The sequence below is a fragment of the Mustela nivalis genome (genome assembly GCF_964662115.1).
Source record: "Mustela nivalis genome assembly, chromosome: 2".
Lineage (NCBI taxonomy): Eukaryota > Metazoa > Chordata > Mammalia > Carnivora > Mustelidae > Mustela > Mustela nivalis.
Genome location: NC_139021.1, coordinates 143,323,807 through 143,350,052, shown reverse-complemented (window position 1 = coordinate 143,350,052; position 26,246 = coordinate 143,323,807). Strand labels below are relative to the sequence as shown.

Here is a 26,246-nt window from a genome sequence, read left to right as displayed (position 1 = left end):
GACGCTGTCCCTCCATGTGGCAACTGAAAGACATACCCTCAATAACTCAACACATATAAAAACCAGAATGTAGAAGGCACAAGATATACCCACGTCTTTGTCTTTGTCAAGAGTGTATCTAAACTATGATATTGCTGCCTTGGCATCCATTTTGTGTGGCCAAGGGACCTGTCCAGGCCTTGAACTGAAACTAGCCCCTCCCATGAGTTCATGCCCCTAGGTAATAATCCCAGCATCACAAGAAAATGTAAATTCCTGATAGGATTTCCCCAACAGCCCTTGTGAGCTGTAATTACCCTGCCTCCCAATGCCTTCCTCTTGCGCACCCCTTAAATAAACTCACTTGGCGTTATCAAAACCCTATTCTTTTCGGTTTGTACTGACCAATCCAGAATTAGTTCAGGAATCCCAAAGCACTCTAGTCATCAATCCTAATAAAGTCACATACCGCAGGACTTGTGACTTTCCTTACCTGCACTTTTATGGCCCCTCCAGGCATGCCAAATACTTCCTTCAATACCTATTAGTAATAAACTTCTCTATTGCAATTTCCTTTGTTCTCTTTTACTGAAGTAGGGTTCACCATCCAACACTCCAGGGCTCTACTTTACAAATGGTAATTGAACAAGGTTGCAACAGCCCTCCAAGGGTACTTGTCTTCCCAGAAACAGTTTCTTTACAGTATGGTAATGGCTCAACTACCATGAAAGCACGATGGATGGATATCTAAGTCTTGGCATGTCAGAGAAAATCTAAAACAAAATCAAGTCAGAGAAAATCTAAAGAATAAACAAATATGGTCTCTAGAACATGGAAGAGGAAAATACCTTCTACATAAACAGTATGCTAAGGGCAAGGAATCAAAAAGCATAATCTACTCTAAGTGCAAGTATAAAAAAATAAATTTATTTTTAAAAGACAAAAAGTAAATACTTAGACTTTGCAGGCCCACAGACAAAATCAGTATACTACATAGGTACTTACAGAATCATTTAAAGTATAATCACCTAAAATGTAAAAAAAACCTTTTTCAGGCTGTGAAAAAACAAGGTGGTTCCCCAGATGTAGCTGGCTTATATGACAGAGTTTGCTGACCTGCTCAATGCAGATAATTGCAAGTAGTTTGTTAATACTTGTTATGGACTATTTGTATTTTCCCAAAGTTCTTATACTGAAGCCCTAGCCCACAATATGAGTCTATGTGGAGGTAGGGTCTCCAGGGGTAATTTGTTCTAGTCAGAGTCAGGATAGTGGGAACCCTATGATGGGATTAATGTCCTTATAAAGAAGAGAAAGAAATCGGAGCACACACTCTTTCTCTCCCACCATGTGAGTATAGAGTAAAAAGGTGGCTATCTGGAAGCAAGGAAAGGGGTCTGTCTTCATCAGGGAATGAATCTGCCAACACGTTGATCTTGGACTTCCAGCCTCCAAAACTGAAATAAATGTCTGCTGTTTAAGCCACTCAGTCTACAGTGTTTTGTTATAGTAGCCCTAGGTGACTAAGACAACACTCAGAGAAGTAGATCTATACCATGAACAACTATTTAGGTCATATTAAGGCGTCTAGACTTTATGTCAATGAAAGAGGTATGACTGATAAGTTTTCACAAGTGGTAAATTAAAATTTACATTAAAGAAATATTCTGGTTGCTGTGTTCAAAATGAATTTAAATAGGAAATAAAAAGCAGTTTGTGTCTATTGCAGAATCCATGTGACATGATGGTGGCCTGACATTAATCAGTGTCAGTGAGAATGAAGGATAAGCAGTTACAAAACATACTGAGGAGTCAGGATCTATAAAACAAAATCTCACTGAGCAGTAAGGAAGGAGCCACAAATAACTCCTTGGTTCCTGGCTTGAGAAACGCATGGATAATTCCTATTCACTGAAATAAAGTATAAAAAAAAAGAAAACCAAAACCGGTAAGAGCTAAAAGAATTAATACCTAATTTTAGAACCTGGTAATTTTGATATGCTTGCTGCATCTTTGGAAGACATGTTCAGCAGGGGACAATATATGTGAGATGGGCAAGAGATTTGAGGTGTGGGTCTCAGCATCTCAGAGATGACATACAAAGCCGAATAAGGAGTTGAAGACTGGATTCTAACATCTGTCTTAAACAATGTTCCCTTATTCATCTTTATAGGAGATCTATGCTTCTCAGAGTTATATCAGAGATATTACTGAGACCTTTCAGTAAGGAAGCAGGCAAAAGAGAGGAAGTAAAAAAAAAAAAAAAAAAAAAAATTTGATCTATTGTAATTTTTCTCTACCAGCTTAGAAATCTGTCATCTACACAGGTAAGAATTATTATAGAAAGGAAAAAAAAAAAAAACATGCAGCATGGAGACTGGTTAACGTGGGAAAGAGTTTCTGTTCCATATTTGTTATGCCAGGATCCCCTAACTGGCAAGCCAGGACTTCTTGACAGCCAACATCCACATGTACCTGTTTAAGTTGGGAGATCATCTAATAAGACCATTAGCTGGGAGTATGACAAAAAAAACCTTAAATCTGTATATTCTGGCTCCCAGAGGTTTCCCACAAGCCTCATTGGAATTAAAACTCTGAATACATATTAGCAGAATCATCATAGAATTTCCTTGACCTCTGAGAATACTTTTCCATTCAAATACAGCAAGCTGGTAGGCCAGTTCTTTCTTCCATGCATCCCTCTTTCACTAATAAATTGAAGAAAGCCTTCACGTTTCTGACAAATGAATAGCACTATCTATTTTAATTATCATGCAGTAAAATTATCTTTTTCTTATTGTACAGTTTATGAATTTTAAAATACATATTATTTTGTGTAAGCACCAATACACTTAGGACAAAAATAGTCTCTTCACCTGAAAAAATCTTCCTTGTACTATCCAGCTATAGTTACACCCACCACCCACTCATATCCCCAACAATGATCCATTCTCCAACACTACAGCTTCGTCTTTTAAGAATGTCATATAAATGGAATCAGAGTTTGCAACCCTTTTAGACTGGCTTCCTACACTCAACAGAATACCTTTAAGATTCACCTAAGTCGAGGCACCTGGGTTTCTCAGTCAGTTAAGTGTCTATTATTTGGCTTAGGTCATAATCCCAGAGTCCTGGGATTGAGTCCCGCACTCAGTCCCTTGCTTGGCGGAGAACCTACTTTTCCCTCTGCCTCCTGCTCCCCCTGGTTGTACTTCACCTCCCTCTCTCTCTCTCTCTCTCTGTCTCTCTCTCTGACAAATAAATAAATAAAATTAAAAAAAAAAAAAGAAAAAAGAATCACCTAAGTCACTGAATATATCAATAATTCATTCCTTTGCATGGATGTACCAGTTTGTGTATCCATGTACTCATTGAAGGACATTTTTGGGGTTTTCCAGTTTCTAGCTGTTATAAATAAAACTATGACAAACATTCATGCACAGGTTTTTGTGTGAATATAAACTTCCATGCCCAGGAGTAGTGGGACTGCTGGGTGACACAGTAAATATGTTTAAATTCTTAAGAAACTTCTAAGCCATTTCTGAGTTGCTGTATGGTTCTGCACTCTAGTTGTCAGTGAGACTGGCCTTTTCCATATGCCCCTCTACAGCCTGACTGCAAATCTGAAGAGAGTAGATCTCGTTCCCAAATTAGAACCTCAGTACCTGTTTCCAAAAAGCTCAGCGAAGACCTTATCCCAAAAAATTGTATTTCTCTGTTCTAACCTGTCTGGGGTTACCTGAGTGACTGACACAAAATGCATGTGTTTGTTTTGCCTAGTTTGGAATTCACACAGTGTAGAAAAGTAATGGGCATTGCTCAAAACCACTGGGAGACAGACAATCCACAATCATCCTGGAACAAAATATTACAGTTGACAAACATAAATGAATAGTGAAGCCACAAAAAAAAAGTCCACAGTAGGATGCATTCTCAGTAAAGGCGTAAGAGCACCCAAAGCTTTCAACTCTACATGATCTCTAGGCTCAGAAAAAGTAGTAAGTGAAGGTTAAGGCAGAGTTGTAAATCATCAAGCTATGCACTGAAGGAGTACCCAAAAAAGGAGCCAAAATGCAAAGATGAAAAGATAACAAGTTTTTTTTTTTATTTTGACTTTGAGAATTTTTTACTCTCCTGCTTTGAATTCTTCCTTCTTTCTCTGTCACCCTCCCTTCCTCTTTCCCTCCTTCCCTTCTCTCTTACTCTCACTCTCCTTCTCTCCTCCTTTTGTCTCTTTTGTTTATTTTTGGCATTTAAGGAAATCCCTGCCTAAAACACAGCTAAAGTAATACAAATTTCTCAGACTAAATATGATGAGCAAAAAGACTTTACAAAAATAGTTTTAAAAAATTACTTAAAAAGCAAACACCTAGAGCCTACAAGCAAGTAACAAAACAAACCCTAAGGAGAGTGCAGAATATGATTTCCAGTATTGCCACATTAAAATATTCAAAATGTCTATTTTTCAATAAAAACTTAGGGTCATGCAAAGAAAGTATCATCCAGTTACAGAAAAAGAAAAAATAATAACAGAAATGATCCCTGATGAAGCTCAAACATTGAACTTTGTCTATTGACAGCCTTTAAAACAACTGTCTTTGATATATTCAAAGAACTCAAGAAAACCATAAGCAAAGAATATTTAAACAAGTACAGAACATGGGTAAAGAAGCAATATAAAAAACAAACAAAGAAATTCTGCAGTTAAAGTATGACAAATGAAAAATTCACTAAAACTTCTGAGTATACATCCACAATAACTGAAAGCAGGATCTCAAAGAGATATATACACACCCACATTCACTGCAGTATTAGTTATAAGTCAAGAGGTGGAAACAATCCAAATGTCCATCAAAAGATGAATGGGTAAATGTGGTATATACATATAATGCATTATTATTCTCCTTTAAAAAGAAGAAAAGCTATGCCATGCAACAACACAGATTAACCTTGAGGACACTTTGCTAAGTGACATAGGCCAGTCACCAAATGACAATACTGCATCATTCCACATATATGAAGTATCTAAAATAGTCAAACTCATAGACACAGAAAGTAAAATAGTGGTTATTAGGGACTGGGAGTAGAGGGAAAAGGAGAGCTGGTTGTTCACTGAATACAGAGGTTCAATTATGCAAGATAAAAAAGTTCTAAAGATCTGTTCTACAACAATAGTTAATGCTACTGAACTATACTTTAAAATGGCTGAAATGGTAAATTTTATGTAATTTTTTACAATTAAAAATTAAGAAAGAAAAACAATTAAGAGTTAACACTTAAGAATTAAGAAATGATATAGTTGTGAACCCACATTTTCACCTACCTACTTGATGCCAGTATTGTGATAAGCGTTTCAAATACATTATCTTGATTTGGTCCTCATGAAAAAAAAAAAAAATCACAAGACTTTCAATAGCAGATTTGAACAAAGAGAAGAAAGAATCAACAAATCTGAAGATTTGTCCATTGCAATTATTCAGGCTACATAGAAGAAAGAAAAACAATAAAATAAATAAAATTTATTTTATAAACAAAAGGCCTGACCAGAACCACGATTAGATACCACTTCATACCAGTCAGAATGGCTAAAATTAACAAGTCAGAAAACAACAGATGTTGGCCAGGATGCAGAGAAATGGGAACCTTCTTACACTCAGGTGGGAATGCAAACTGGTGTAGCCACTCTAGAAAATAGTATGGAGGTTCCTCAAAAACTTAAAAACAGAACTACCCTACAACCCAGCAATTGCACTAACAGGTATTTATCCAAAGGATACAAACACAGTGACTTGAAGGAGCACATATACCCCAATGTTTATAGCAACAATGTCCACAACAGTCAAAATATATAAAGAGCCCAGATTGACAGATGAATGGATAAAGATGATGTGGTAAATATGTATAATAATATATATATATATATACACATATAATAAATATTATATATATATATATATATATTACTCAGCCATCAAAAAGAATGAAGTCTTGCCATTTGCAATGATGGAGATGGAACTAGAGGTTATTATGCTAAGCAAAATTAAGTCAGAGAAAGAAAAATACTGTATGATTTAACTTATATGTGGAACTTAAGAAACAAAACAGATAAAGGGGAAGGGAAGGAAAAATAAAATAAGATAAAAACAGACAGGGAGGCAAACCATAAGAGACTCTTAACATAGGAAACCGAGGCTTGCTGGAGGAGAGGTAGGTAGAAGGATGCAATAACTGGCTGATGGGCATTAAGGAAGGTACTTGATAGAATAAGCACTGGGTGTTATATGCAACTGATAATGAATCACTAAATTCCACCCCTGAAATAATACCCTATATGTTAACTTAACTGAATTGAAATAAAAAAATTTGTTAAAAGCCTGAGAGATTTCTGAAGATACTGTCAAGGTATTCCAACATATGCATGATTAAAAACTTCAGAAAAAGGATGAAAAACGGACGCCTGGGTGGCTCAGTTGGTTAAGCGGATGCCTTCGGCTCAGGTCATGATCCCAGCGTCCTGGGATCCAGTCCCACATTGGGCTCCTTGCTCAGCAGGAGCCTGCTCCTCCCTCTGCCTCTGCCTGCCTCTCTGTCTGCATGTGCTCGCTAGCTCTCTCTCCCTCTATCCCTGACAAATAAATAAATAAAATCTTAAAAAAAAAAAAAAAAAGAATGAAAAACAGGCAGAAAGAATATCTGAAAAAATAATAGACAAAAATTTATCAAATTTGAAAAAAGATAAGGATTTACACATTGAAGAAACAAACTGAATTACAAGAAGAATAAATGCAGACAGCATACCAATTTGAATTATATTCAAATTGTCAAAAGCCAAAGAAAAGATGTAAAGCACCAAGAGAAAAGCAAGGCACTGTATGCTAGGGATCCACAATAAGATGAAAAGCCAAGTTCTCATCACAAAGCATGGAGGCCAGAAGCCTATGGGATTACCTGTTTAAATTAAAGCACTAAAAGAACACTCAACCAAGAATTCTCTATCCAGGAAAACTACCCTTCAAAAATAAAGGAGAAATTAAGAGATTACCAAATAAAAACAAAACCAAAAAGCTGAGATTGTAACCAGTGAACTTGCCTTATAAAAAATTCTAAGAGGATTCATTCAAACACAAATACATAAAAAAAAGAATTATATGTTAATGTGTGCACAATGTATTAAGATGTAATTCATGACAATAACATGAAAAAAAGGAAAAAATTGTATAGAAACAGAGTTTTTGTATACAACTGAAGCTAAGTTTGTATCAATCCAAACTATGTTGTAAATTCAGGATTTTCATTGTAATACCTAGGTAACCAAAAAAATATTTTAGATATAAACATTTGAAAAATTAGACAAGAATCAGAATGGTATATTGCAAAAATTCAATTAAATTCAAAAAAGCATCAAGTGAAGAAATAAGAAAAAGTGTAAGACATGCACAAAAAATAGCAAAATGAGATAATGAAACCAATAAATAGATGAAGTATAGGGAACATTTCAAGATGGTGAAACTACTCTTTATGACACTGTAACGGTGAATATAAAACATTAAGCATTTATTGAAATCCACTAAACTTCTCAGCACAAAGAGTAAATTTAATGAATGCAAATTTGTTTAAAAAGCTTTTAGGAAATCAGGGTCCTTGGAGGGAGTGCAGAATGTGTCAAAAGTCTAAATGTATTTATTATACATGTATGAAACAAACTCACTGAAGAGGATGAGTGGTACAAGGTGATGACCTAAGTAACTTCAGAAATGAAAGGAGTCTAAGACTAAAGGCTAAGAAATTCTATAAGCAATGTATTCTAGTTCATAAAGGTGCTTCCTGTTGAGGTACAATTAATAATGCTGAAATGACTATAAATATATACTGGAATTGAACAATTACATAAATGGATGGCTGATAAAAAGCAGTTTTCTTCCTCTTAGAGTGGGAGACTACAAACAAACAAGGGGAAAAAGCAAAAATGATGCATTTGGTAATGGGTTAGAATTGGACACATCAATATGTGAACTCATGTTTAGCTCAAAATATAAATGGTTACATATAGAAATATTTACAGATACGTGTATATACACAGGTTATATACACACATATATGTGTATATACACACAAATATCTCCTCTTTCAAAATCTAGAACCAAAACCCTGGCTGCCACACACCACTAACACACTTTTCCAATTAGAAAGTAAGGCTTTTCGGGGTACCTGGGTGGTTTAGTTGGTTGAGTGTCCCGACTCTTGATTTCGGCTCAGGTCATGATCGCAGGGTCATGAGATCAAGCCCCACATTGGGCTCCACACTCAGCAGAGTCTACTTGAGATTCTCTGCCTCTCTCTCTGCCCCTCCCCCTACTCATGCACACATTGTCTCTCTAAAATAAATAAATCTTTAAAAAAAAAAAAAAAGTAAGACTCTTTGGAGAAGGGGCCTGATTCTAAGACTGAGGCAGAAAATACACAAAATGAGTCCAGAGCATCGTACAATGCCAGAAAAATTTAAAAAAAAAAAGGTACCCAAAACCAAAATAACAACAACAACAAAATACAATGATAGGGTTATGGATTAGAACCAAAAATATAAAATATGTTAGGTCCATACTGATATAAAGAAATGATGGAATAAATAAATGAGGAATAAGACAAACCCCTTTCCATCTTGCATGAGAAATCCAAATAATTTATACAGAGATACCCTATACTTAATGAGGTGGGTTATAACTAGCTATTCCTTAAGTGTGGGATGCCCAAAGTGGTATTTCCCAAGAGTACAGTACAGAAAGAGAGAAGAAAAGGAAAACTTTGCTGTGGAGAAACCTGAGAAACACTATCTCAAGCCAGGGTCAACAGCAACAATGATAAGTCATACTGACAGTATGTATCCTTGCTATGATGTGATGAGAATGCACTTTAACTCTGTGGTCTTCTGCCCAGTCCAATCATAAGGAAAGCATGAAACAAATCCCAGTTGGGAAACATTCTAGAAAATATGACTAGGAGTACTCTTCAAAACTGCCAAGGCCATCGAAATCAAGGAAAGTCCAAGACACCATCACGGCCAAGAAAAGTCTAAGACATGACGACTACTTATAATACAGTATGCTGTATGGAATCCTAGAACAGAAGAAGGGGAAAACTGAGAATATCTAAATAATATGGACTCTAACTAATAATATGCCAATATTGGTTCATTATTGTGGCAAATATGCTATATTAATGTAATATACTAATAATAGGGGAAACTGGATGTGGGGATAGATAGGTACACTTTATACTACCTTTGCAATAATTCTGTGATTCTAAAACTCAAAACTGATGAATTACTGAACTCTACATGTGAAACTAATCCTGTACTATATGTTGGCTAATTGAATTTAAATAAAAAAATCTAAAACTCAAAAGTTTACTAAAAATTGAACACTTACTAGGATCTTAATAATATTAAGAAATGGCTTAATTTTTTAGAGGTACAGAAATGAAATTTAGTTATGTCTGAACAAGAGTCCTTACCTATAAGCAAAACATTGAGAAATAAATAATTTTTAAGGCATAGTGAAATAGCTACATATAAATGTACAACTGTACATTTACATATAAAAACTTTATGGGTGTGTGGGTGGCTCAGTCAGTTAAGCATCTGCCTTTGGCTCAGGTCATAATCTCAGGGTTCTGGGATCCAGGCCTGTGTCAGGCTCCCTGTCCAGAAGGAAGTCAGCTTCTCCCTCTCCCTCTGCCTCTTCCCCCTTGCTCATGCTCTTTTTCTCTGTATCTCTCTCTCTCTCTCTAATAAATAAATAAATATTTTATATTACATTATTATATCACATAAATCATGATGGTATGTAAGACTCACTCAAATTAATCCTATTTGGGAAAAGGAGTGTGTGAATAGGGATATAAATGAAAAAAGGCAATGATTCTGATCATCCTTTAATAACTGGTATAGTGAACCCCCTTGATTCTTCTCTCTAGGTTTGAATAGGTATGAAATTTTCTATAAAAAATTAAGTAACTGCCTGATTTAAAAACTTAACAGAAAGGGCCAGATGATAGACTCTAAGAAATCTCTCAGAAAGACAAAGGACATAATAATATTAATAATAATAATAAAAGAAGAATGAAGAGAAATAGAAAAAATAGGAGAGAATAGAAGCTGATAAGCTCATGTGAGACATAACAACTATTAGAAATTCTAGGAATAGGGCACAAAAACGATGGAAGGGATAAAATAATTTTAAAAAAGAAAAATTTCCAGATTTGAAAAGGATAATGGATCAAACTCCTCATTTTAGAAGGCTTCAAAAATTTTTGTTTGTGATTATCTCATAGATACCTAAAACATAGTGAGTAAAAATAAATACAGACTAACACTCAGCCCCAGTAACTTCCAATCCAGAATTCTTCCTTATCTCTCACTCCCATCACAACATTGAAAAATCCCTGCTCACAGAAATTTCAGAAATTTCAGCATTGCTATAAGACTCTACCTGAGTCTTAAAGGCTGAGGCAGTTAGACTAACCACAAAGAAAACTCAAATAGCCAGATGTGATGACAGTGACCAAGTTTAAATAAGCTTATAAAATATCACTACAATACAAACATTTTACAGAAGAAATTTCCTTAAAATAGAGCTTGTTCCCAGACCAAGAGAACAGAACAAGGCTCTACCAACACGTCTACACAAATACTTTACAAAGAATACCCTATGACACAAAAATCTTAAAAAAAAAAAAAAAATTGGGGCACCTGGGTGGCTCAGTGGGTTAAAGCCTTTGCCTTCAGCTCAGGTCATGATCCCAGGGGCCTGGGATCAAGCCCCATGTCAGAATCTCTGCTCTGCGGGGTGTCTGCTTCCTCCTCTCTCTCTCTCTGCCTGCCTCTTTGCCTACTTGTAATTTCTCTCTCTCTCTGTCAAATAAATTTTTTAAAAAATCTTAAAAAAAAATTAAATGACCATTCATCACTGCATTCCCTGTGAATTATGTAACTAGAAAAAGAAGACTTCGTCTATATCTCAATGCTTTATAAATTTCTCTTTTGCTCTCAAGAAACACTCATCTTAGATTTTCCTCCATTCTTCCCAGGAACAAACCTACTTTAATACCCAGAACACCTTACAAAAATAAACACAGTATATAAGGTCACAAATCTAAGAGCTCCAGAAGAAGAAATGACTACTCACTGTTTCATTTAGGGATCTCCATGCTGAAATTATTATTTCTCACAAAATATTTTAAGAATTCTACTGCAGTAAAAAATAGGAATTTCAGAGAAAAGAAATAATTTTCCTGATAAAGAGAAAATGCCTGGTATAATCCCTGTGAATATGTTAGGTTACACAGCAAAAGAGGAATTAAGGTTGCAGGTGGAATGACGGCTGCTACTCAGCTGACCTTAAAATAGGGATTTTATCCTGGATTATCCAGGTGGGCCCACTGTAATTACTCTTTAGAGTACAAGAGGGAGGCAGCAGAGAGGCAGAGAAGGATGGTCAAAGAGATGTAGTGTTGCTGGGTTTAACGACAGAGGAAGTGGAGAGGTGGTCATAATTCAAGGACAGCTGCTTGAAACTGGAAAAAGGGGGTGGGGAGGATTCTCCCCTAGAGCGTCCAAAAAGAATACAGCCCTGCTGACACCTTGATTTTTAGACCACTGAGACATGTATCTGACTTCTCACCTTTAGAACTATAAGATAATAAACATGGGATGTTTTAAGGTACTAGGTTTGTGGTAATTTGTTAAAACAGCAAAAGAAATCAAATATATTGTTTTTTTTTAAATTCTATAATAAGACTTATTTCTGTTTCTTCTGTTTTAATTCCAATTCTACTCCTATTGCCTGAAAACTTTACAGTTTAAGTATCTATTCCCTTATTTCTAGGATATTTCCCAGTGGGACTGAGAGAAAGGCCAACACATAAGCAAGAGAGAAAGGCCAGCACATAAGCTGAAAAGGAAGCAGAGAAGAGTCAGTGTGTGACCATGTGTGGAATTTCTACTGGCAGTAGGTTTAACTGTCTCTGCCCTGCCAGTCCTGTAATATGTTGTAGCTTCAGCAAAAAACCCAAGTCAAGTTCTGCTTGACTTGACTTAGACCTTTTTTTCTTTTTTTCAGGTTTAAAAATAAAGATATTTAGGGCTGCCTGGGTGGCTCAGTTGGTTAAGCAACTGCCTTCGGCTCAGGTCATGATCCCGGAGTCCCAGGATCGAGCCCCACATTGGGCCTCCCGCTCATGGGGAGTCTACTTCTCCCTCTGATCTTCTCTCATTCTCTCTCTCACTCTCTTTTTCTACAAAAAATTCTTTAAAAAATAAAATAAAATAAAGGTTTTTTTTTTTTTAATTAGAAACATCTGCAGTACCCCCACTGCAAGTGTGACTGGTTTCACAAATTTAGTTTGACAAGTTATTAAAGAAAGAAACAAATAGAAAAAGAAACACAAAACAACAAAAACAAATTTCAGAGGGAAAATCAAATCTATAATTGGTACAACATGCTATCTAAAATACCCAATTTTGAAAGAAATAAGAAAGACTGGTCCATATTTTAGGAGAATAATTGTCCATAGAATTGTCCATAGAATTTGGAAGTTTCTAAATGTTCTCATATGTTGCTTAATAAACAATAGACAAATACTTCAAAACAGCTACTATATTAAAAGAAGTAAAGGAAAGCACACTTTAAAAAAAATTAAGGGAAGTATGTAAACAATAGAGATAAATTCCATGCAAATTTTAGGATTATTTGCTCCAGCTCTTTGAAAAATACCAGTGGAATTTTGATCAGAATGGCATTAAAGGTATAGATTGCTCTAGGCAGTATAGACATTCTAACAATGTTTATTCTTCCGATCCAAGAGCATGAAATGATATTCCATCTTTTTGTGTCTTCTTCAATTTCTTTCATGAGTATTCTGTAGTTCCTAGAGTACAGATCCTTTACCTCTTTGGTTAAGTTTATTCCCAGGTATTTTATGGTTCTTGGTGCTATAGTAAGTGAAATCAATTCTCTAATTTCCCTTTCTGTATTTTTATTGTTAGTGTATAAGAAAGCCACTGATTTCTGTACATTGACTGTATCCTGCCACGTACTGAATTGCTGTATGAGTTCTAGTAGTTTGGGGTGGAGTCTTTTGGGTTTTACATATAAAGTATCATGTCATCTGCGAAGAGAGAGAGTTTGACTTCTTCACTGCTAATTTGGATACCTTTTATTTCTCTTTGTTGTCTGATTGCTGTTGCTAGGACTTCTAATACTATGTTGAACAAGAGTGGTGAGAGTGGCATCCTTGTCATGTTCCTGATCTCAACGGGAGGGCTGTGAGCTTTTTCCCATTGAGGATGATATTTGTTGTGGGTCTTTCATAGATAAATTTTATGAAGCTCAGGAATGTTCCCTCTATCCCTATACTTGAAGCGTTTTAATCAGGAATGGACGCTGGATTTTGTCAAATGTTTTTTCTGCATCAATTGAGAAGACCATGGATATTTGCAAATGACAGTACAGACAAAAGGTTGATATCCATGATCTATAAAGAACTTCTCAAACTCAACACACACAAAACAGATAATCATATCAAAAAATGGGCAGAAGATATGAACAGACACGTCTCCAAAGACATACAAATGGCTATCAGACACATGAAAAAATGTTCCTCATCACTAACCATCAGGGAGATTAAAATTAAAACCACACTGAGATAACCACCTTATACCAGTTATAATGGCCAAAATTAGCAAGACAGGAAACAAAGTGTGTTAGAGAGGATGTGGAGTAAGGGGAACCCTCTTACACTGTTGGTGGGAATGCAAGTTGGTTGCCTCTTTGAAGAAGAGTGTGGAGATTCCTCAAGAAATTAAAAATAGAACTTCCCTATGACCCTGCAATTGCACTCCTGGGTATTTACCCCAAAGATACAGATGTCGTGAAAAGAAGGACCATCTGTACCCCAATGTTTATAGCAGCAATGGCCACCGTCGCCAAACTATGAGCACAAAGAGAAGAGTTCCCCAAAGCCATTGGCTCAGAGAAGGAGAGGGGGTGAATCTCCTGTATTTGCAACCAGTGGGTCTCAGAAACTGGAGTCTCAAAGATCCCCAGACTTGGCTGTGATAGAGACCTAGGGACACTGCCCTACTCCTGAGCAGAAGCAAGCAAATGATCCCAGGCAGGCTGCATAAACTGAGGACTACCTAAGGGGCACAGGGAAAGACAGTTCGTACTTTTTGGAGCACATCTGTGAGAGATGGCATTGTCTCTCCACAGACAAAAGAACCAGCGGGTACCATTTCCCTCTCCTGCCCCTCGGCATAAACCAAATTCAGTAAACAACACAGAACCGATACTGGCTATGTAACCTGCTTACACCAAGTCTGCCCCACTTTGCTCCACTGGTATGGCTTTTCTCAGGCAAGCTGGCTACAACTATAATGGACCCCTCCCCCAGAAGACCAGCATAAACCCTGCATGCACCACACCTACAGACCATAAAGCTTGTAAAGCTTCAATTCTAGTGGAAAGAGAATAGGGTCTCTTTTAGTAAGCAGACAAAAACACACCTAATTAACACTCACTACACTGTGGTCAAGTTCCAAACACCCCACAGAGGCAAGGAAAAATTCTGCAGAATTTCTCCTTGACTTAGACCTTTTAAAAATTTCCTTTAGCCTATACAGGTTTCAGATGAGTATTTTAGCCACATTGATTATAATGGCAGGTAGCAGATTTCAGTTAACATGTATGCTTGTTGAGAGTTTAGCTGAACTATTCCATCATATTGCTGCCTCAGCATACATTTTTGGCCAAGCTGCCTGCAAAAGCCTTAAACTGACACTAATCCCTTGTACAAGCACAAGCCCTAGATAAGAGTCCATGGTCACAAGCAAATGTAAGTTCCTTGCTTCCCAACACCTGCCCCTTATGTAGCCCTTAGGAAAAACCCCTGTGAAGCTTCCCAAAACCCTTGCTCTTTATGGTCTGACCGGACAATCCACCTTAGCCCAGGAACCCCAAAGCACTCCAACCACAGACCCTAATAAATGCATGTGCCCCAGTTCCTCCCTCTTTCTGCATGTACCCTCCCTTGACCTTCTGTGTGGTACCTCAAGACAAGGGGTATACTTCCTCCAGGGCCGGTGAGTAGTAAATTTCTTTTATCTTTGTTTCTCTTATGGTCTTTTGGCTCACCATCCAGTACCCTGGGGGCTCTACTTAAAAATGTTGATTTAACCAAATCATAACAATGTTTAGTAAATTGAAATGCCAAATGCATTGGTGATTTAGTGTAGTACCCTTGTAGGATGATGGGAAAATGACTGTATTTAATGCCTCCAACTCCTTCAGTAGTCTGAATTTCCTTCTTTGAGATTCAATTTTCTGTCCTTAAAACCAGTCAAGTTACAGTTCATCAGCGACTGCCCATTTTAGCTGAGCCTCAGACTTATTGCACATTACGTCAAATGGAGCTTAATATGCTCTTTTCTAGGCCTAAAGTCAATGTCCGCCCTCTTTCTTGGCCAATTGGTTAACTTTGTATTCATTCTTTGAAACTCAACTCAGACATCAGTTCCTCTTCAAAACCTTACACACACACACACACACACACACACACACACATACAGTTAACCTTTCCTTCTGCATTATTGAAACCACATGCATACTAATCATAGCATGCATATCACTTATAAAATTAAAGTATGATCATTTATAATCTATCTGCCAATCATACTAGACTTTGTATTCATTAAGGACAAAGACAGCCTTATCCATATCAGTATCTTTAGCACTCAACAGTATGTCTGCAACATAGTAGAAGCTCCATACATAATCACTAAATTAAACTTCAGATTGTAATAAGCAACCTATAAGACATACAGTGAAGAAAATATTGAATTTAAAGGGTCACCACAACTATATTTTATAAATTTAAACTTGTTTTCAAATATAAAATTTACATTAATAGTCAAAAAAGAACCTACTATAATAATTGTATGCAAATGGAAGATTTACTAGTTAGGCAAAAAAATATATAAATTAAAAAAAATTAGTTTCCTCATCTCATTTTGTCCCCTTATCTTAAAAACAAGAACAAAAACAAAAACCGAGTTGGATTAAAACCTTCTATGTGTTCAAGTTCTGTATTCTATATCACAGCATAGCTGAAAGTATCAGTATCAGTGTGAAATTTTCATTTACCTATATTAAGACGGTCTCAACTTTCTGTAAGCAGTCCCTCCACTATGACATCCATGCCAATGTCACATTTTTAGTTACTTGTACCTTGCTATTATGACACGTGGTACCTTAGAAACTTACTCTGTAAATAGGTTATGTCACAATATGAATGGAAAAGTACTGGATAGTATTAAACCGTACCTTTAAGTTTTTTTATTTATCTCAAATTAAGTGGCATGTCATCACAGCACACATTTCAACAAGTATATATTGACCCCTTACTTACTGCCAGAAGACTAAGAGTGATAAGAGAAATCATGAAACATCAAGTCTATTCCAGTATATTCTACATAATAGGAGACTAAAAGCAACCAGACAGACCAGCATAAGATGATAACAACCCTCAAAGAACCAGTCAAAGGAGTTTAGATTTGACATTACAAGTAATTGGGAAACCAATAGAAAAAATAACAAGTCAAACCAACAATTTAGGACGATTTTGGCAGAATGAATAGAACCAACAATATTAGTACTTCTAAAGTCAGGAGTAACACTTTTCTCCCCTGCAGTTAACAAATAATTCAATTTTGCCAACTGTACCCACTAAACCTGTTTTCAAAATCACCCACCCCTCTAGATCTCCACTTTGCCACCACTTTAGCCCAAGCCACTACTAGCCTTCTTCAGGGACAGTAGCTTCCAGCATCTTGTCTAGCTCCCTTCTAATTCAATTTTCATACAAAACATTTTTTAAATGAAAATCAAATTATGTCCCTTTCAAGCTTAAAACCCTCCATCAGTTCCCCATCAGTTTTTAGGACAAAGACCCAAATCCTTTGACCTCTGTAAGAGCTCTGTACTTATAACCTCCTCTCTTGCCTCTCCTCCCTTCTGTGTCAGTACTCAAGCTATAGTAAGTAGCCTTCTCCTAGTTCCTCAAATATTGCATAATCCTATCCTGCCTCAAGGTCTTTTCATATGCTGTTTACTAAAACAGGTAACATCCTTGCAATTACAAATGCCCTTTTAACCCTAGGGCAACTTAGCTTAAATATCATTTCCAAAAAATGCCTTACCTGACACCCACACTAGACCAGGTTTTCCAATAACATACTTTCATACTTTGTAGTTCTCCTCTGTAGAACTTTCCCCACTTATTAAGAGAAGATAGTTAATAAGTTAGCTAAATAGTTCAACTACATCAGCCTCATTAGGACACAAGCACCACTAAAGTGAAAGGTATAGCTGCCTAATCAATGTATCGTCAACATCTTGCACAAAACAGTCACTTAAATATGTTGAATGGATTGACAGATGACTTCCACCGAAGGCCAGATAAAGAATGGTGCTAGAATAACAATGAAAGAGCTTACACAGATTTATACTGAGTTTAAAAAATTAATTTCTGAATCTTTAAATTATCTGTAGTGTTCTAATGCAGGAGTCAATGAACTTTTTCAAAAGACCAAATAGTAGGGGCACTTGGCAGCTTAGTCAAGTAAGCACCTGACTCTTGATTTCAACTCTGGTCATGATCTCAGGGTCCTGGGATCAAGCCCCATATTGGGCTCCACCCTTCTCGGCATGGAGTCTGCTTGTCCTCCCCCGCCCCCAATAAATAAATAAATAAAATTCTTTAAAAAGACCAAATAGTAAATATTTTAGGCTTTTGGGCAATATGGTCTCTGATACAACTATTCAATCCTTCCACAGCAGCATGAAAGCAGCCACAGACTATATATAAATGAAAAGGTATGGTCATACTACAATAAAACTTTATTTACAAAAACAGGTTGGCAGCCTGCAGCTACAGCTTTGCTGGCCCCTATTAATATATCCCAAAGAAAAAGGAGGCAGAAGTTAAACAAATGTAAAAAATAAAACTGCTATTTCATTATAAACTCATAAAGAAGCTTTTATTGAGATGCAATTCAAACTTTGCCCCAAACTTCTAACTCAAAATGGGTTAACATGTATTAATTAAAAGCACACATGGAATCTTCCCTTAATGGTCAGAATTAAGTATATCGCCTCTCTTAATCTAGATCATAAATTTCTGTTGAGGCAGCAACTGTTTCTTTATTCATATGTATTTCTTAGTAACTAGAGTACAGATCATACAGTGGAAATTTAAAACACATGCTGAAGAAATGAATGATCCATAGATTAGCCTTCCCCTTTTCATTCTTCTAGTCTACTACAGTTTGGTGCAGAGATAAGAGGAGAAGCGATTAATCTGTATGTTTTGATTTTCAAAAAAGGTATTCTCCAGTAAGACTGAAAAGGAACAATTTTACAAAAGGCAGACATTTAATAACATGGAGAAAACAGAATACAAGAGTAAATATCACCTTCTTTATCTTAAAGAAGAAACCCAGTATAAATTTATGGTGCCACATCATACAGTAGAGACAATAAGCAAACTGGGAGCCAGTTTATTCCAAATTTTAATTCCTCTGTGTCTCTTAAGTGAAAATGTGACTTAACTTTTCTACACTTCACTATCCTTATCTATAAAATGAATGAGTAAGAGTAAATGACCTCTATGTCAATTCTATAGTGCCTAATTTTTCTATATATGAAAGACTCTACATAGTACATTGCCAAGTGGATGAATGGAAACAAATGAAAAATCTCATAAAACTGAATAGTGAAGGTGGGAAAGGGTAATATACAATCTCCACTGAGATAGGTATGACCAATAGATCTAAAATGGAAATTCGGAGTAAATGTATAAATTTCCAAAGTATATATAGGTCCAGTGTCCAAGAAAACAAAAGCTGGGAGTTACAAAGTAACGCCATCCTCCTTTAATTTAAAATTAAAGTTCATAGCAAAGCAAACCTAGCATGCTGAACAGATACATCTCAACAGAAACACAACAGAAATGTAGGATGATTAAAATAATCAAAGCAGTGAAAACAGTCCATAGGGACAAGACAAAAATGAACATATAACAAAAAATCCTTTTACCTCAGTCAGAAGAAATCCAGATCTGTAGTTATTTTAGGCAGCTATTGATGTAAGGCAATCGATAATATCAAACAAATACACTTATCATGTGCACTGTTAGTAAATAAAGACATTACGGACCTCGTCCCAATAAAGATCAAGTGAGTTACATCATACATCATAAATAAATAAATAAATAAATAAATAAAGACATTATACTTTGTAATCAACACTGCTAATTCGTGTTACACTTTATAATACTGGACACTATTTTCAAGTCAGTGTCTATAAATAATTTTTCTTAAAAATTGAATTAAAAATATCTAAATCTTAACAGACCAATGATTCCATCATCCCTTTAGTTGCTTTTCTTAGAAATCAGTCATCTTTAAAGTCCATGCCAATTTATAGAAAATACACACACATACACACAAGCTGCTGTAAGTTATTTCCAGTTATTGGAAGATATCAAATTTAAGAGTAAAAATATTCAAATATCTCCAGATAATAAAACCTATGATTAGCTACAGCGATGACAAATCTTCGTGAAGACCACGTCAATAACTATGTCATCAGTTTAGAATAACTTAAATTGAAAAAAATGAGTTTGGCTAAACTGTGTTTAAAATTTACTATTTTATTTTTAGTACTAGAGCTAAATTTGTCAACCTCAAAAGAATTTCTTTAAATGAATAATCGTGTTATTTAAAAAAAAACTCTATGTCTCTAGTTATCCTAGGCAGAACAATGGTCACCTCAAAGATGTCCATACCTTAATCACTGGAACCTGTGAATATGTTAGGTTACATGGCAAAGAAGAATTAAGGCTACGAATGAATTAAGATTGCTAATGTGATGGGACGCCTGGATGGCTCAGTGGGTTAAAACCTCTGCCTTAGGCTCAGGTCATGATCCCAGGGTCCTGGGATCCAGCCCAGCATCGGGCTCTCTGCTCAGCAGGGAGCCTGCTTCCTCCTCTCTCTCTCTGCCTGCCTCTCTGCCTACTTGTGATGTCTGCCCAATAAATAAATCTTAAAAATAAAAAAGATTGCTAATGAGGAGACCACAAAATAGGGCAGTATACTGGATTATCCAGCTGACTGGAAAGCCAAAGAAAGAGGTTCTCCTCTAGAACTTTCAAAAGGAAAGCCTTTCTCACCCCCCCCTTTTTTTTTTTTAAAGTCTAGTGAGGGCCTGGGTCCCAAACAGTAAGATAAGTTTGTGTTGTTTTAAACTATTAAGATTTTTGGTCATTTGTCACAGCAATAAGAAAAATTAATATACCTATGGATTTATAATTGTGTTTTTAATTAAAGTCTGAATCTGATTACAAAAACAACAATAAAAATCAGAATGCCTAGCATCCTTAATGAGATTTTCTAATAACAGTTACATAGTTTTTTATTGCTACAAACACACAACAAAGATAGCATTACATTGCTATATTTTTTTCCAAATAAATACTATTTTTTCTCTGTCCAGTCGTTTTGCAGTAGATGCCTCTTAAATCTTTATGGTTGAGCCAATCCCAGGTTCTCATAAATCCTTCTTACATAAGACATTGTGCACTTTCCTCATTAATCATAATTAATTTCACTGACCATTATGATAAAGCTAATTCACATTTCCTAAAAATCACATCAAACTTTGAATTTAACCAGTGTTTGAAAAATAAAACTTTTTAGCTGTCTGGACACTTCTAGACCTAAGTTTCCATATTAACCACATGAAATATAAATCACATAAATACATAAATCACATAAAATGCAGATTCTATAAAATTTATTACATATAGAAGCATTTTTCATGATTTTTATGAATTTTTTAATCATTTGCTTTGGCAATAAAACAGATATATGTACCAGTCTGGGAATGTTTATACTGTACCTATATTATTAAGATTAAGATGTCCAAGAGCATCTTCATAAATATTCTTTCAAATTAGCAAGTAGGATTGTGGGTGGAGGAGTGAGGCATGAGAAGTCAGAAACTGAGCAAGCTAAGGAAGACATACATACAGAGGGGCAGTGAACATAGGAAATCAGAACTCAAGTAATGTGATAAGAACTTCCATGCCCAGGTTGGTCTAGTTTTTCAGGGCTTGAGCACATCGGAGTAATGATGAGGGTGAAGAGGGAGCATCTGAGGCAGGAGGTTGGCCCGGTATGAGATATGAGAATTTAAGTAGAATATATGTGGGGGATGTCCCGATATGGTAAGTCAGAACCCAAACAGGATAGAGACATTATCCAAGCATGCTGGTAACCCACTGTAGGGATTTCAGAGCCCAAATAGGATGAGAAAGAGATAAATGGGAAAGAGGAAGTGGTGGAAAAGAACAGATATCAGTTAAATAGAGGGAGATATATCAAGATATATCAAGTTAAATGTAGGAAGATATATCAAGATATATCAAGAAAGGACAACAGAAGCAAGGTTTATCACCATCAGAGAAGGGAGGTTAAAAATACAAGGAGAAAACTAGAATGAATCCGGCGGCATTGGATTGGAATTGGAGGTAATAGTATGAACCTATTGTTTTTAATATATAGAGATAAAATAGAAACAAGTATTGATGTAAATGTATATGTATATAAATAAACACACACAGACCCACACTCTTATATTCCCTAGTTCAGTCCACTGATGATGCCTGGGAGCAGCAACTTTTCAACAACAGTGTGTACACGCAACCTCCAGAATTTGGCTACAAAAGTAGCATTTTCCATTAAAAAGAACCAGGGCTCTTGGAGGAATGGCTTTCTTTCCCTTTAATACATTTATGTATTTGTGAACAGTAAGTACTATTGTTTATATGTATTTTTACAACTTATATAAGTGATACATAATGTTCTGCAACTTTTTTTTTTTAGTTTCTTTTTTTTTAAGATTTTATTTATTTACTTGAAAGATAGAGATCACAAGCAGGCAGAGAGGCAGGCAGAGAGAGGGGGAAACAGGCTCTCCACTGAGCAGAGAGCCCGATGCGGGGCTCGATCCCAGGACCCTGAGATCATGACCTGAGCCGAAAGCAGTGGCTTAACCCACTGAGCCACCCAGGCACCCTAGTTTTATATTTTTGTGGTACATGTGTACTACAAGTGTAAGTTCATTCATTCTTACTGCTGTATAATATATATAATATACTGTATAACATCACTTAAATGTTATTTTTTTTGTTTCCCCATGAATGGACATTTGAGTTATTATCATTCCAATAATAATAATTATGATGATGATGATGAGATAGTGCAGCAACGAACATTCTTACTAATGTCTCTGATCATAAATGTTAGGGTTTCTTTAGGATATAAATCAAGAATAACATTACTGGATCAGAGCATATTGGATCTTCAACTTTACTAGATGCTGCCAAATATCTTCCAGAAAATGATTTAGCAATTTATTCTTCTCAGTAGTGAAGAAAGATTTCTATTGTTCATCATATTCACCCCACTTGCTATTATCTGACTAAAATTTCAGCCAGTCTAGTGAGTGTGAAATTGTATGTCTCAGTACACATTAGCAATTTATTATTTTATTATCTTCTATCTGTTGTATTGTTTTGCCTTCTCCTTATTGATAAGGAAAGTTTATTATGTGGTCTGATTTTAATTCTTGTTAAATGTGTCACAAATAAACTCTTAGTGGCTTTTAACCATGTTTATTATTATCTGTGTTTACTTTTAAATGTTGATGTAATTAATTTTTTAAAATATTTTATTTAACTCTTAGAGAGAGAGCATGAGCAGGGAAAGGAGCAGAGGTAGAGGGAGAAGAAGAAACAGTCTCCCCACTGAGCAGGGAGGCCCAATGGGGAACTCGATCCCAAGACCCTTGGATCATGACCTTTGCTGAAGGCAGTGCTTAACTAAGCCACCCAAATGCCCTTGATGTAATTAAACTTAGTAATTTTTTTCTTTATGGTTTTTAGTGTGTGTCTGTATTTAAGACATCCTTTCCTATCCTAGGACCATACAGGTATTTTGCATATTAAGAGCAATATAGTACAGTGAGTAAGAGGCAGGGCTCTGGAACAAGCTAAATTAAAACTCCCATTCTGTCATGTACTAGCTGGGTATCTTTGGATTCTCTATATTTTTTTCCTTTTTTTGTAAGATGGAGATAATTATAGTACCTACCTCTGGAGCTGGTATTAGGAAGGACATGCCTTAATAGTCTAACAGCCATGTGATACCAGTACTGAGTATTTTGTGTATCATTTCTGACTATCTCATGGGGTTGCCATAAACATTAAATAAGGCCATACATATACGATACTTAATGCCAGGACTATACAGGAGCTCAGTACACATCACTACAATACCACAAAGATGTTAAAAGATAAGATAATCCGGGGGCACCTGGGTGGCTCAGTTGGTTAGGCATCTGCCTTCGGCTCAGGTTATGATCCTGGGGTCCTGGGATCCGGGCCCACATTAAACTCCCTGCTCAGCAGAAGGCCTGCTTCTCTCTCTCCTCCCTGCTCATGCTCTCTATCACTACCTCTGTCTTTCTCTCAAATAAATAAATAAAATGTTTTTTAAAAAATAAAGAAAAGGTAACCCTGAATAACTTTTTTTTTTTTTTTTTTTTAAGAGAGACAGCATGTGTGTGCATGGGATAGGAGGGTGGAGGGCAGAGGGAAAGGAAGAGACAGAATCTTAAGCTGACTCCACACCCAGCACAAAGCCCAACATGGGCCTCGATATCATGACCCTGAAATCATAACCTGAGCTGAAATCAAGAGTCAGACACTTAACCAACTAAGCCACCCAGGCACCACCTGCACAACTTTCACCAACAAACAATAACTAGATGAAATGGACAAATTCTCAAAAAGCAACACACACAAAAAAATACCTATGTATCTTAATGGGCATATCTACTTAAAACATTATATCTGTCATTAAAAATCTCTCACAAAGGAAACTCCAGATTCTAAAGTTTTCATTTGGTGAATTTTGTAGACATTTAAGAAAAAGGAACATCAATTGTCCAGAAATTCCTTGAAAGGGCAAAAAAAAACAGGGAATACTTCTCGGCTCATTTATGAAACCAGCACAACCCTGATACCAAATGTGAAAAGAAAAGAGAAAAAAAGAAAAGAGAAGAGAGAACCATCCTACTCATGAACATAAATGCAACAAATCTAAATAAACTATTAGGATATCAAGCCCAACAACATTTAAAAGAATAACACATCACAACCAAGTGAATTTATTTCAAGAACAAAAGATGATTTAACATTTGAAAATCAAGAAATACAATCTACCACACTAACAGATAACATATAACAGGAAAAAAAATTTTGATGACTTTAATAAATGTAGAGAAAAATTAACATCTACTCACACACACACACACACACACACACACACACACAAAATCAAGCAAATGAAACAGAAAGAAACTCAATCTGATGAAAGATACCTATAACCACCCCCACCACACACAAAAAGAAATATTAATGGTGGACTATTAAAACTTTGCTGAAATTATCTCACCATTTCGAGTCAACATTACATTGGAGGTCCTAACACGTCCAATAAAAGAGAGAATGGGGAGATGGAGACTGTGCAAATGGTATAACTTCATAATATATGTAGAAATTCCAGGCAAATTATTAAAACTAATAAGTGAATAAGGTCACAGCTCAAAATACAAAAATCAAATATATTTGTACATATAACAAAAACTAAGAAAATAAAATTTTAATTGTACCATTTATAACAATGAAATCAATTACTTAAAAATAAAGCATATATGTACAAATTTTTATAGAATGAATCAGCAAGAAATATTTCTGAAGTCCCTAGTAAATGGAAGAATAGGGACACCTGGTTGGCTCAGTGGGTTAAGCCTCTGCCTTCGGTTCAGGTCATGATCTCAGGGTCCTGGGATTGAGCCCCGCACAGGGCTCTCTGCTCAGCAAGGAGCCTGCTTCCCCCCCTCTCTCTGCCTACTTGTGATCTCTCTCTCTCTCTCTGTGTCAAATAAATAAATAAATAAATAACCTTTAAAAAAAAAAAAGGAAGAATACACCATATTCATGAATTTAAAGATTCACTATATTAAACACGTCAATTCTTCCCAAACTTATTTACATAGTTAATGCAATGTCATTCAAAATCCCTGAAGGTTCTTTGTAGAAACTGATGTGTTCATTCTAAAAATTAAAGAGATTGCAAAAGGTGAGCTAGGGGAAACTTGGAAAAGAAAAAGCTATTAAGACTTAGATTACCAGATGTTAGTACTTAAAGCTACAGAAATACAAACAGCATAGCACTGACACAAGGATAAAAGAGGAGACCAATGAACCAAAAGCGAGTCAAAAATATATATATATATATTTTTTAAAGATTTTATTTATTTATTTGACAGACAGAGATCACAAGTAGGCAGAGAGGCAGGCAGAGAGAGAGAGAGGAGGAAGCAGGTTCCCTGCTGAGCAGAGAGCCCGATGCAGGCTCGATCCCAGATCATGACCTGAGCCAAAGGCAGAGGCTTAACCCACTGAGCCACCCAGACGCCCAAGAAATATATTGATACAATCACTGACTTATGACAAAGGTAACTCTGCAGCAGAGTAGGGAACAAAAACTTTTCAAAAAAAAAAAACTTTTTTGTAAAACCTGTATTACACCTTTTTTTTTTACAAAAAAGGTGTAATACACCTTGACTTCTCCTCATAACATGCACAAAAATAATTTCCAGATGTCTCATAGATCTAAATGTAAAAGGCTAAAAAACAAAGCTCTTAGAAGAAAACATTGAAAAATATCTTCAGGACTTCAGGGTAAACAAAAATTTTGCAGTTCGAAATAGTGCTAACAACAAAGGAAAAAATGTACACTAAACTGAACTTGTTAATTTCAATTCAACAAAAGACACTATTAAGAGATTTTAAAAGGGGGGGGCGCGTGGGTGGCTCAGTGGGTTAAAGCCTCTGTCTTCAGCTCAGGTCATGATCCCAGGGTCCTGGGATCCAGCCCTGCATTGAGCTCTCTGCTCAGCAGGGAGCCTGCTTCCACCTCTCTCTCTCTGCCTGCCTCTCTGCCTACTTGTGATCTCTGTCTGTCAAATAAATAAATAAAATCTTGAAAAAAAAAGGATTTAAAAAGGAATCCATATATATTA

The 26,246-nt window shown here is 36.0% G+C and overlaps 1 protein-coding gene across 7 annotated transcripts in view; it reads right to left on the bottom strand.

The window, feature by feature from the left end:
* CCSER2 (coiled-coil serine rich protein 2) overlaps positions 1 to 26,246 on the bottom strand; it is a 187,822-nt gene that overhangs the window by 112,390 nt on the left and 49,186 nt on the right. The window contains exon 1 of one of the 7 annotated variants that reach the window (XM_082719680.1): positions 16,176 to 16,234. The exons of the other annotated variants lie outside the window; for them this stretch is intronic. The gene's annotated coding sequence lies outside the window, so the exon portion shown is untranslated. Of the gene's footprint in view, positions 1 to 16,175; positions 16,235 to 26,246 lie in introns of those variants that run through there. 7 annotated transcript variants of the gene reach the window in all.